The following is a 13,671-nucleotide window of genomic DNA, read 5'->3' on the forward strand; positions in this document are numbered from 1 at the left end:
GTATTTGTACATACTACATTAGATTAATATCGTCCAAAAACTGATTTATTCACTCACTTGTAAATTGCATCTTAACACATTCACAACTTGCTAGCATTCATAAACAAAAGATCTAAATTAGAGTTCTTTCCCAGTAAAAATGGGCTAGCTTATCTTCAGAAATTATGTAGAAGCATAGTTAAATGCATTTTTTTTTAATATTTATTCCATATTTGCATGCACATGTCTTGCAAGATTTTATGAATGTTAGTGAAAGCTGTCCAAAACTCCTACAGTGGTAGCCTTTTACGCTCTCTACATACCTACAGTCCTATGTAGTATTTTGATGCTCACTGTAAGTTGATCTTTGTAACATGCTTGTGATTAAAGACAACTTTCTACTAAAAGGAAGATACGGGGTTTAGTTCTAACAGTTGGTGGCAATCATAGAATTCTGATCCCCCTTCTCCCTGGCAGCAATATCAAACATGCTGAGTATCACATTTGCACTAATAAAAAAAAAAAAGCCAAAACCCTTAAAGATACAGATTCAATAATTAGTAAATTTATATTACACTGAAGATTAATTTTATGCAAATTTCAACATTTTCTACCTATCTTTCTGGGAAAAATGTATCATAGAAAAAAAAACAAACACAATGTATTTCTTTCGTATTTGGGCACCAAAACTAGTCAAACACAGGTAAATTTAAATATAAATATAAAAAAAAAAAATAACAAGCAGCAGACACTATAATAAGCCATCCAAAGAGAAGAATTTGCCACATATGACCGCAATTAATTCAGGTTAAGTTTTGGCTCTTGCACCAATTAAATCACTAATAATGTTCACTATAATCACTGTTTAAAGAAATAGGGAGAAGGAAAACTATAGAAAAAGTTTTACCTTCTTCCCCTAAATCAAATTTTTGAACTGATGTTACCTCAGAAACAAAAAATATCTCTATGGCCATGATAGTTTATGACTGAAATATATGTTGCCCATTTTTGCTACTAAGTAGAAGGCAAGGTATTGAGGTTAAAATTCATTAACAGACAGTATGGAAATCAAAGTTGAAAAATTGGGAATTGAGCTTCCACACTAACTGTATAATTTCAGTTGTACAAAGGAGATCTTTGAATTTCCACCACAGTATGAATGACATAGGAGAGGGTGGCTGTATAGAGCATAGACCAGGGGGAATACATCAAAGCCTAAAATCTATTCCTAAGAATAGAGTGAATGAATCAGAGAGAGAACTGAATAAAAGCATCTCTACAAAAGGTATAACACAGACCTCTTCCCTATTTTTCTCGATCTTTAACAAGAATGCTAAACAAAACACATACCAAAAGTCAAATCATATGCAACCCCTAGCTCTCATGACTGCTAGTGGAAGAGCAACGGTATTTCATTCTAATACACTCATTATTTTTTAGGAGGTGCTGTCACCAATTGCAGCAGTACCTAGTGACATTTATTAGCTACTCAAATAGCAAAATAAAGGACTTTCAAGAAAGAAGGATATTTCTTATAAGCAAAGAATAGTGATAACTATTATCAACAACAGAGCTGAATTCTCCAAAAGTATCAAGCGTATGTGCAGCTCATTAGTGTGCCACCAATCTCTGTTAACAGCATATTAACAGCATATACTTAACAGCATATACCTATAGACATCTGCAAACCTCTCAACTTCCTCACTAGCTGCTTAAATGGAACAATAAGTAATTTTTCTGAAGAGATATTTTAAAGACTTTAAAGATTATTTGACCACCTTATCCAGTACAGGAGCTTAATACAATATAATCGAAAAGCTCTTTTTTTAAGCGTCCTACAGAACACAATAAACTGTTTCAGTGATAACGGTCTAATACATTTTAATCAGTACAGGAAAATAGAGATTTCCAGCTCTCTAATATCAAATTTAGAGACTGAAAAAATAAAAGATAAACTACTTAACCCCTATTTTAAATCCTAAGAAGAATTGTGTAAAATGATTTGTCAAAACTTTTGTTAATTTCATTTGCACCTTTTGTTTTGACTGAATAATGCAGCTTTATAGACAGGTATCTGTTGGGACACATCCTCCGTTGTGATACCCTGGATTCTGTTACGCCTTGTGCATAAAATTGTTTTGCACCATGTCACCAGCCAACAAGCTGTGTACCCAGTTTAGCATATCAGAGATTCAATGTGGTATCAGCAAAAGAAATCCACGTTAAGAAATATCTTCTTTACTTCAATTAAAAAATAATTGGTTGTGGGGGTTTGGGGACTTTTTTTTTTTTTAGATTAGAAGGTAATTTTAAACAATAATTTTTAGATTTTTTTAAACAGTAATAATTTTAAACATATATCAAGTCAGTCAAACTATTACAGACCAATATGTCAACGTGTTACACTAGTTCCGCTGATTTCAGTGGATCAGCCCTCAAAGTAAGCAAATATCATTCAGATATAAAACATACATAACTGTTAGGAAAAACAGTAATTAACTCGGAATGGAAGGCACAACGAAAGAGATTCTGACTGAGGTACGCATTTACAGGTATGTGGGCTGATCCTAATCTATCAGAGAGATAATGACTCAGGTTGCAAATTAAATTCCATACAGAGCAACCATTCTAAGCCATATAATGCCAGGCTTGCACATGAGCTTCTTAGCTCTTGCTTCAAAAGCTATTTCAAATCACAGCTTTGAATAAGAAACACTATACTAGGTTTGTTCCAAGTACATTCATCATCCACTTGTTTCATTCAATATCTGATCATTCCTATTCAAGCCAAGAAAGAACAGTCTCTCCAAACGTCAAGCAACGTTGGACCTGTCCAGGAAGCATCAGTCATACTAAAGAGACTGTAAAAAACTGAATATTGTAAAACTTCTGCTTCTGTTCTATTGGTGAGATACCTTCTGAAGGAAAATATTTTTGACCTTCAAGTCAGTCAAAAGTCAAAGTCAGTCAGCTATTACATTTCCTTGAGTTGTGGTTCCACGAATGGAACACAATCAGGTGAAATAAATCTGCTTGAGATACTTGCAATAACAAATGCTTGCAAACCAAATAATTTCTCTTAGTCTGGCACTGTTTAACTCATGCAAGGACTTAAATTTACTTGGTTTAGGTGAAAGGAGATCAGTGTCAAATCCCCTGGAATTGGGGCTGGAAGTTGTATTTTAGCTTTTCGTATCTGCCAAATCACAATTCGTTTGACTTTTCCTTGTTCACTAAATAGCATCTACATGAAAGACATAACAAACACAGGTGAGTGCAGAGAAATATTTGTAGTAATTTAACTCTGCTGCATTTCCTATTTTTAACATTATTGTATTTGTGTATATATATTACATAAATTATGTTGTTTAATTTAGTATTTGATAAAAATAGTGCATTTGCTTTCCCTTGCAGTTTAATTTTAATGGTGTTTACTGCCTGTGACAGAAATGTACTTTGTTCACTCAATACACTTTCCCCTGTGCTTTAGTATCCTACTTTTTACTAAAGCATATTTTTATATTTTCTTGCAATTTCAATATTCCAAACATCCGTTTTGCACAAAGCATTTCATCAAGTAATCACATTAGGCTGCTCCTTGGCTACTGGCTCTAAAAAAAAAAAATTAAATTTTCAAGATTAATGGGTTTTATTTATTATAGCTCAAAATGCTTCATTGTCACACTTTAGTAAATTTCTAGTCTTTCATGTCTCTATTGGAGGAAAAAAAAAGATAGATACCAGTGGATTGTTGATTGATTTTTATTCACATCTGCACAAACACATTTCTTATGATATAAAGTAGTTTTCCTTATTCCAGGGCACAATGCCCATGCCTGATATTCCCCAACAGGAAACAAAATCATCTGCTTCTCATAATTTGCACTTTTATTTCCAGATTTCCAGATTATTTAAAAACCTAAATATTTTGGTATGTGCCACAAGACTTGGATCAACACACTATCTTCAGGTTATATCATGCATGTGTGGTAAATCTTTTACAAAAGCATCAGATCAAATTCACCCGCTGCTGATCGAATATTAGACAAATCTTTTTATTAGAGATAACTAAGAGCTAACATAATACATACATCAGTTAACTCACAAACTATAAGATCAGCTCAAACACATGAAATGTGGAGCTACCTTAAAAAGAAGGCTGGCAGTCACCAAACAACTCAAAATTCTTTCAATAATTTTATTTAATTGTTTTTCACTGCTAAATACTGTAGCTTCATTATGAAAAGCTACTCTCGCATTGCCTAAGGGCTGATGCTTTCCTGCAGCATCTGAGCTTAAGGAGTAAAGGGGTAGGAAACAAAGTCAAAACGTCGAGTATCGCTACAGTCTTGTCTGGGTGCTCTGCTCATTACACGGGAAGAGCTAAACTCCTTAGATAAAAATAGCACGTTGGGAAAACAGATGCCTCCAACTGGCTTAGTTTCTGCTGTGGAATGCCTTATTCATGGCTAAAGACACATTTCCTTACCTCAGATTATCGTGGTCAGGCATCCAGCGCTCAAATTAGATAGGTAAGTAACACCATTTTCTGTTTCACTCAGTAACATATCAAAACCTTTGTATTTGTGTACATACATGTGTTAAAACAGTTGCGTTCAGAGAGCCAGGCAGAACTCCCTGCAAGGAAGCCACCACCTCTGAAGCGGGAAGATGACACTGAACAGCAGGCAAACAGGGTCCCTCGATGCTCTGCTCCTGCTAAATCCTGAGCTCAGCAGGGACTGAGATCGCTTGTAACTCACATCAGGCAGAGTTAATCTTGAAACTTCAGGTTTTCAAGACAAACTGTTCTATCCACTGTTTATGTACATTGCCCAGCATAGAGGATGACAACTTCAATAAAGACTCTTAGATGCTGTTGGATTACATATCTTGAAGAAAAAGGATTAATCGGTCTCCTTCATTTCCCTAAGAGTCTGTGCAACTGATGTTTCCACGTACGCAAGGAAAATAATTCTTCAGAAATTACCTAAGTTGCACAATTGCCATGACTTGCAAAGGATCAAACATCAAAGATCTATAGGCTATAAAACAGAATTTTTCCTATCAGGACCAGCACTAGAACTAAAATTTCTTGGCTATTAGGAATTTTGATACCATTTTCCACTCAGCTCAAAATACTGTATAAGGTTGTAAAAGAACCTTAGCTAACGCCATCCCCCGGGGGGGTGGGGGGGAGGGGGGAGCTCCAAAACAACTCTGACTTAGAAAAACGTGCCCTGCACTACTAAATGCAACAATTTGCTGATGTGGAACGGAAAATAGCAGGCTATTGGAGATTGGTAGAGAATAATGCTCCTGAAAAGGCAAGGAACAAGCTGAGAAAGAGCACTTATTGCTCTTTTCTCTTTGACTTGCACTCCTTTTTCTATTTTTCTATGGGTAAGTAGTTATGCAGAGCGTTTGTAGCCCATCATTGTGATTAACCGACTTTTCAACTCCTAGGACAGGGCAAATACCCAGAAGGTGTGGCTCCAGCACAAAACACGGTAAAATCACATCTAACTGTTTTAGGTTTACACGAGATACCCATAAGCCTGGACAGCAGCATTAGATTTACTTTGTGACTTATCAAAATTCAGTTTTGACAGTAAACGCTCTCTCCCATCTGCATTCACCCATACTTACTATAACATTAAGTTCTGAGGAAAAATGGAGTAAAGAGTAGAAAACAAATGCAAAACCACAAACTATTAAATAACCAACAGTATAAATAGTAATTATGTTGACTACATTTTCTATAACACATAAATATTTTTATTTCAGTGAAGAACATTCTCCTTACTGAGAATGATTTACTGCTTTCTGTAAATGCTCCAATGAATTATTAGCTTAAGTATATAGAGAAAGATTACTCAGACATTATGCAGTGTTTTTTCCAGCCTTCTTGAATACCACAATATGCAACACTTACTAGATTTACCCAGAGCTGTGTATTTAGTTAAGGCTGCATCCTTCCCTTACTTGAGTTCAGCTTTCAGCTCAGTGGTTAAACAGATATTCAGTAGCTTTCATATTCAAGAGCCCATACTACCGTCTTGGAAGTGGATTTTAAGATAAATACTGGTAATGAGAGTAGCACAAAGAGGTTAGTTGTATCATTAATCTTGTCAAATATCCTGCACCAAGAGTCATAAGTGATCAGACAATTAAATAGAAGGTAGAATAAAATACCGGTTTCAGCTTTACTTGGGGTAATAGAAGATTCTCAGCTGGGAATATGAGAGAGGACAGAGATAAGAAAGGCTTGCATTTTTTCAGGGGCTTTTTAAAGTGTAATATATAGTTAGATAGATGGCATCAAAAACAGTGTTTTAAGATAATGTGTGCTCAGTATATATAAATTAAGTAAACATGTAGAATGTGCACATAATATAATATGCAGAAACCTACAAAACATGAGACTATTCCAGATGTGGTGTTGCAGTTACCCTTGCAGAGCTTCAGTATTTCTATTTTAAACCCAGAAACAGTAACTTATTGAAGAGAATCCACAGAGCATCGGTGATTACAGACTATACAGGACTTTGAAATGGGCAATGAGTGTAGGATCAGGCTTCTACATGGCCTATTAAAGAAGAACACTGTTAAGGCCATCTTGGTCATTTCTACCTGACTATCTATGAAAAATTAGGAAGAATCCCAAGGTAACTCATTATTAATCAAACTGACCACTTAAAGTGATTAACACTTCAGTAGAGCGTTTGCTTTAGCAAGAATCACAACTAACGGTATTTATTCTCTTAAGACTTTGAGATGTGATGTGTTCAGATTCAATTTAGAATTCTTTTATCAAGTGTTTTATACTTCATTACAAAATGCTATTTGCTTCTCCCTGGTGTTTTTTGTTTTTCTTAATGTCCATTGCCTTCATTAAGCAAATGAGCAATACCAAGTTACTACCTCTTTCGTAAAATGCTTGCTGGTGCAGTGGTATAACGCTTATGTGTTCTACGCTATTGTCCTCATGTCCATGGCATGTGATGAGAAATAAAGTTTTGGCTTTTATAAAAAAGGTAAGTAAATGAGGTCAATAAAAGGTCCTTTTTTTGCATCAGCAATAAAATCTGCTAATGAAATAAGCAGATCAGAACTTCCATTAAAGTGTTTTTCCACTAATAGAAATAGGAAATACGCATTCCAGGCTTCCATGTTGAGGAAGTAATTTGCTTTGCATTCCGTGTTGACAAGCAATGCATGCACAAACTGTACTTTTGATTAATCAGACTAACTTCCTTAACATTTCTATCACATGTACAGAAGGTACCATTCTGCAAAGCCTATTCAGAGCAATGTTTCACTAAAGAATTTTGAATGAGCAAGACCTGCAGTAAGAAATTGCCCAGACGTACAGTGGAATATTAAACAGTACATTCTGTTTTAAAACAGTGGGTTTGATCAGTTGACATAAATACTATGTTACTCTTCAGCTGAGCATTGATTTTGAGGCTCCAGTTTTAATTAAAAAAAAACCCAAACAAACAAAACAAAAAACTGATCCCCATCTTTTACTTCAGTTACATCTACACACCAATACTAAGATTTACTAGTTTCTCTCCTATGTCCATCTAATCGCTGTTAATAACAGCATTATGTTCTAATACTGATATTAATGTGATAGTGTATGAAGACTACAGTCAAATATTCCGACATTGCTCTAAGCTCTGGGAGTTTTAAGGTTAGGGGTTTTGGTTTTTTAGTCAACACCTTTCCCCACTAATTTTTCCCTCTCTCGGACTATTTACTTGTCCTTAAATGTGAGCTTTGTTTCTGATGGGGAAGTAAGGAGGCAGATCTTGAGGTCCTGCATTCCCCTGAGGTAAAAAGGAAAGAAAGCAGAGAGATGAGAGAAAGCAGATCCAGCCCTGCCTGTGCAACAAAGCAATGCCAATTCCAGACACAGAAGGAATGTGCCCCCTACAGAGATGTTAAAGATAAATAAATAAATATAACATAATCTATTCCAGTAGAATGCAGAATATCCCTAAAAACATCTACTCCGTACAATGGTTAATAGCTACAACCAGCCTTTAACATAACTCTAACAAATTCACATACTTAAACAAAATGAGTAAGTTCCTTGAAATATTATAATACAACCATTTAGAACATAAATTTTCCCTACTGTACTCTACCCAATCCTAGTCTTATTGCCTATTGCTCATCACTCGTACAATCCATACTATTAAAACTCCTACCAAGTTCACTGCGCAGTGCAGCTCTAGAACTTCAAGTCAAGCATTCAAAAATCCATAGTTGCCACACAGTAGTAAGTAAGAAACACTTCCTTTCTGTTTCAGGATACAGAACTGCTGTAATGTTTTAGAACCAACAACAGTAAATACTGATGTCTAAGGTTGTCCACTCTATGTAAGAGCCTCACCCCGCTGCTTACAAACATATTGACCTTGAAAAACATTTTCCTCCCATTATAGCAGCAGCCTTGTTTGTATGAACACATACCACTACCCTTAAGCAGCATTTCCCATTTCAAGTCAGGGTGTTACTTCAACTTGTTTTATTTCCATTCACAACACTGTCTTTTCAAACGTATTCAAAGTTGCTTGCTGCACTGTGAATTTCTTTTAAATAAACTGTAAAATAAAATGAAATTTGCTGTGATGCCACTAGAGTATCATATATAGTGACAATTCCAGTGTTTGACTGTATTGCCCCTTTCAGCACAGAACTGAGTAGAAAGCCTTATATCACCAGTTTTTGGATATTATTACACTTTGAAAACACAAAAACAACTGCCTGATGCTTTATTCAACTTAAAGCACTCAAGAGAACTGCATTCAGAAGTGTAACATTGTGCCAGTATTTTATAAATTTAGTGTAGCTGTATAGAAGAAAATAGATTAACTGAATTTACTTAGCTACTTGAAAAAGTTTCCTTTGCACTACAGATGAACACCAAATGTCTGGATATTAATCAAAACCTGAAAAATATCTTCTTGACAGACTCACCGCAGTCAAAACCTATGATTTTTGGCAGGAAATCTAATGAAAGGTTTTGCCTTGGGAACAAATACATTTAAACTGGGGGGGCGGAATGACACGACACACATGCGTGCATCAAAATAGCCCATAAAAATAGAGCTCAGACTCATTCATGGAGATAATTATTTTTACATTATTTCAATACATGGATTTCTCTACTACTATACAAAACATTCACCTCTACAACTCCCCTTCTTCTGCCAGACCTCCTGTTCTAGTCATGGAGACGATTTAATAAAGTAGCAAATGGAGGAAGAAAAATAAACAAACACCACACTCCTGCTCGCTATTGCCTCCTATTACCTCCAATAAAATACTTTTTTTTTTTTTTTTTTTTTACGGTAATGACAGGAAGTACAGCTTCCTTTTTGGTTTCATATTTATTTAACTGCAAGTATTTGACTATTGAGCAGCTGTATTAATAGCCTCTCTGGAAGCAAGTTAATAAAACCTGGTTACACATTTTAAAACAAAAATAGCGTCATGTTGCTCTCACCTAATGCTTTCAGAAAAATCGTAATTAGAACTACAGGGGAACAAAATCCTTCTCACAGCATTTTTAGAGTTGACTTGCAGTTTTTGATTATCTGGTATTGACCTAAATTAACCTAAACCCAAACCGCAGTTGAGCAAAATTTATAGAGCCTTGCTTGTCCGCAGTTCCCTGTAATAACACCATCTATATATCTTATTTTGTGTAACAGTGTGTAATTACAATATGTACGTCATGCAGTTCACATAGATCTCTGGTTTATGCATTTCCTTGCTTTTCACTTCTTCACCACACTGGTCATTTTTCTCTCCTAATCTTAGACTTCCCTTTCTGAATCAGTATATAAGAACTCCATTATGTCGATGCAGTTATCTTAATTGATAGAAAAAATTACTGAAGCATAAAGGTGGATCCTGCAGAGACTGCAGTGATTTGGGACTCCTTCAGCTTTTTTTGCAGCTACACATGCACATTGCCTCGTCCCTGCTGTGACAAAGTCTGCTTCCACATGGTAAAATCAGGTTTCACGCTGTTAAGAACAGTTAGGAAGGCAGGCTACTGAAGCTACTCCACAGGAGAACCAGCAAGGATATTTTCGCAGAAACTAGCCACTATCAGAACTGCTAATTTCATTTTGCACAAAGCAATACTCTGCTGTCGTCATAAATGGCCAAGAGCAAAACTAAAATAAATAAATAATGACACAGTAAAAAATGCTACCCTCTGTCCTGCACCTTCACCCTCCTTCGGCAGAGACAAAATCAGGCAGCACCACCATCCTCCAATCCCTCTTATCCAGTACTCTTGACAGCATTTATTCCATGCTAAAGACCAGTTTTCAGGCCTATTTTTTCACACTGAATATGAGACATCATTACATAAGTTGTCGAAAGAAAGCTGGAAGTTGTGACAGCTAAGAAAGGGACAGCTGAGGCTTTTAGCACCTAGGAGAGACATCAGAACTGGTTGTGGTTTCATGTATCCAAGAGACAGTTAAAATGCAGTGCTGAAGAAGGCATACATTTCCACTTACTTAATAGCAGAAATTTAGGGCACTAATTCGGGAAGATTGAATTTAACAACTAGCCAAGCACCACATCCCAACACAAATCCTGCTGCATTACCATCAGGGTGAATGCGGTAGCTTTAAGGGTTATTTCAGTGCCACGTGTCTTATTGGACATTAAAACAAAGCTGCTCTTCACAGTATCAGAAAAGTGATTTGTATTAATACACCGTTTCGTTACAACATCAAAATTTATTTTATTATTTACAGGAACTTTTCTTGTCTAGAGAAAACCCTCCTATCACTCAAAACTAGATAAATGGAAACATTTGTCACGGACAAAGCATCTAACGGTTCCTGAGCAAAGCGGAACACAGCAAATGTCAGCATAACTGTGAAATGAACTACAGGTTTTCTTCCTAAGAAGAAAGAGGCACATGACACATTATTTGATGGAGTCCGTGGAGAAGTAAGCAGGCCTTTGACCTCTGAGTTCTTAAAAAAAAAAAGTTTTGAGTTTACATAGGATCTTTATAATTCAGCAAACATATTTTGACAGAAAGAGCTTTGCTTGGGGAGAAGAATGATATTAAGGATACAGCCAAAAAGAAAAAAAGGCAAGAGACATCACTTGGTTTTGGAATATATTGTCAATGCTAATTTTTTTCCACTCATTTTCAGAGCACGCACATATGACATTACACATGATTGGACTATACCATACAGATTCTCAAGGAGGCAGGCTCTGAGACCCATGTACAAAACTGAAAACACAATTTGAAGCTTGATCAATGTGCAAAAGTATTATATAAATGTTGTTGCTTGTGATAGGATGGGACTGCATTCAATGACCCAGAAGACTTATGCCACTCCTTTGTGCTTGGAACAAGCATTATCCATGCACAACAGTCTGTTGCATGGATTCATTTTATTCTTAGCATCTGACCTATTCAGATATTTGGATAATAAAACATATGCAAATACCTTCAATCCATGTATTTAAAAATCAATAGTATGTAATAAACATTACTTACAGTGAAAATAGTAAACTTTGACTATCAGCCTTGTCTCTTCTACTTTTTTAAAAGAGAGTGTTTTGTAATTGACAAAGGGTTACAGCAACTTCAAATTCTTGACAATTGGAATTAAGTCTAAACAGGTCACCTTGACAGTTTATGTTAAAACAAAAACAGGTTCTTTAAATAAAACCAATGTCAATTAAATATTATTTGATTCCTCTCTGTTCAGCAAACAATTCAACTCCACCTTTTGATTCAGACTAAGAGTCTACTAAACATATGATTTTATTCCCAGAGAGAAAAAAAGCACTCACAAGCACTGCAGCCGGCCCTCCACATCCAATTTGCTCTCGTACTCCATAATGATATATTACCAGACATACATATTTAAAATGCCTAATTTAAGAAAACCAAGGCCAGAACCACTTAGACTACAATTATAATTCTCTGTCTGAACATTTTTCTAACAAAACTTTTAAAAAAGAAATTAATGTGCATGGTGAATTTCAAATACTAAAACATTACGCACAACTATCTATTCTATTCTAACTATCCATACCCTCTTCTTTACCACTGTCAAATGTTTTTAATGCTCATTATCAAATCATTTTTAGAGCCATTGAAAAACAGTCCAACAGCAAATCAACCCTAGTCACAAAATAACTTTTGTAGGAAAACAGAAACCTTAACTACTGACAACATGCCCACACATAGAGGTCTGATTACAAACTACTAAAAGGAGCAAGAGGGTTCCTTGGGGGTTGGGATTTTTTTGTGGAAAAAAGTTTCCTACAAAAGCTTAATCTTAAACAGCACCTCAGACAGCCCCAATATGCCTGCCGGCCTGTTATATTACCAGTAACCAAAGCTACCACTGGTACTGGAAGTGTTTCAGAAGAAAACAGGTATGAAAAAATCTCTACACAGCATTTAAGGAACAAATGGTTTCCTCCAATATCAGTTAGGAATGTCTTCCTGTTCTTAGCACTTTTTCTCCTGTTGTTTCTGAATATCTTGTAAATTACTCCACTAGGTCTTCCCTCCCACCCCGCGCTTCGGTATGTACAATGGATATAACACCCTGCAACATACAGTATCTGGGGAGACAAAGACAGTGCAAACAATGCTCTTCTGGCATAAACTTTCTATATCAAAAACGCTTGGCCCTCCATTTAATAGTTAAAAATAAATTTACGTGAGAAATAATGCGCTCCAATAAACAGCAGCACAGAAACTACACACAGGATTTATAATATAAGGGCATCTCTACCTGGCTGAAGTCACTTCCCACTAACTCGTATTTACTTGAGATTACAGCCACCTAATTCTCGAGTGAGATCAAGATCATTAGAAAACATAAATAAGAGAACCTCAAGGAGCTTACAGTGTAGACAAATGGTAGAATAGAAAATTATGTGCATTTTAAGATGGGTATTAAAATATTGTGCACCTCTGATGAAAAAAACCACAATCTGTAGAAGCACAGATAGCGAAACTCTTATCTACTGTATCTCAGAAGGCTAGACACTGATAAAGACCATATGTTCTATCTTCCTGAAGCTAACCTGTCCCAAGGTTGAGAGACTCCAAGCCTGACTGATATTCAATAAACGATGGGACTTGTGAAAGCATTTAGACTGAGCTAAAAGTTTAAGTTAACCATCCCTTTCACTCACTCATAGCAACGTTCCTATTATTCCTGTAAAGAATTTAATCATCAGTAGCAGCAGCAACAAAGCTAGGTCATGCACATTTCCAAAAGCCCTTTTTTCCTTTCCTTCCACCCCTTTGTCCTAATTTTCTGTGTCTTTAATTTCAATTTTGATTTATAACATTTGTGTTATGTCTGTGGCATTAATAAATTTCGCTCTGGTAAAAAAAATAAACTAAAAAGTCACACCACAGAAACAAAGGTTTCCCCCATTCCTTTTACTTGAGAAACTATTTTTTTTAAAAAAATCATTTACTGTGTAATGATGTAAATCATTATCACTCAGTTCACAAATGAAATAAAATATCACTCAAAAGTTACAAAAACCCATCTTCAACTGTATCTATTGAAGACTGTAAACTACTAAGACATGCTTGAAAATGAATGCTATATCCTAAAGGTTATTTATCACCAGGAGAGGAGAAAGCATGCTGTGTGT

Source organism: Calonectris borealis, chromosome 4 (genome assembly GCF_964195595.1).
Source record: "Calonectris borealis chromosome 4, bCalBor7.hap1.2, whole genome shotgun sequence".
Classification (NCBI taxonomy): Eukaryota; Metazoa; Chordata; class Aves; order Procellariiformes; family Procellariidae; genus Calonectris; species Calonectris borealis.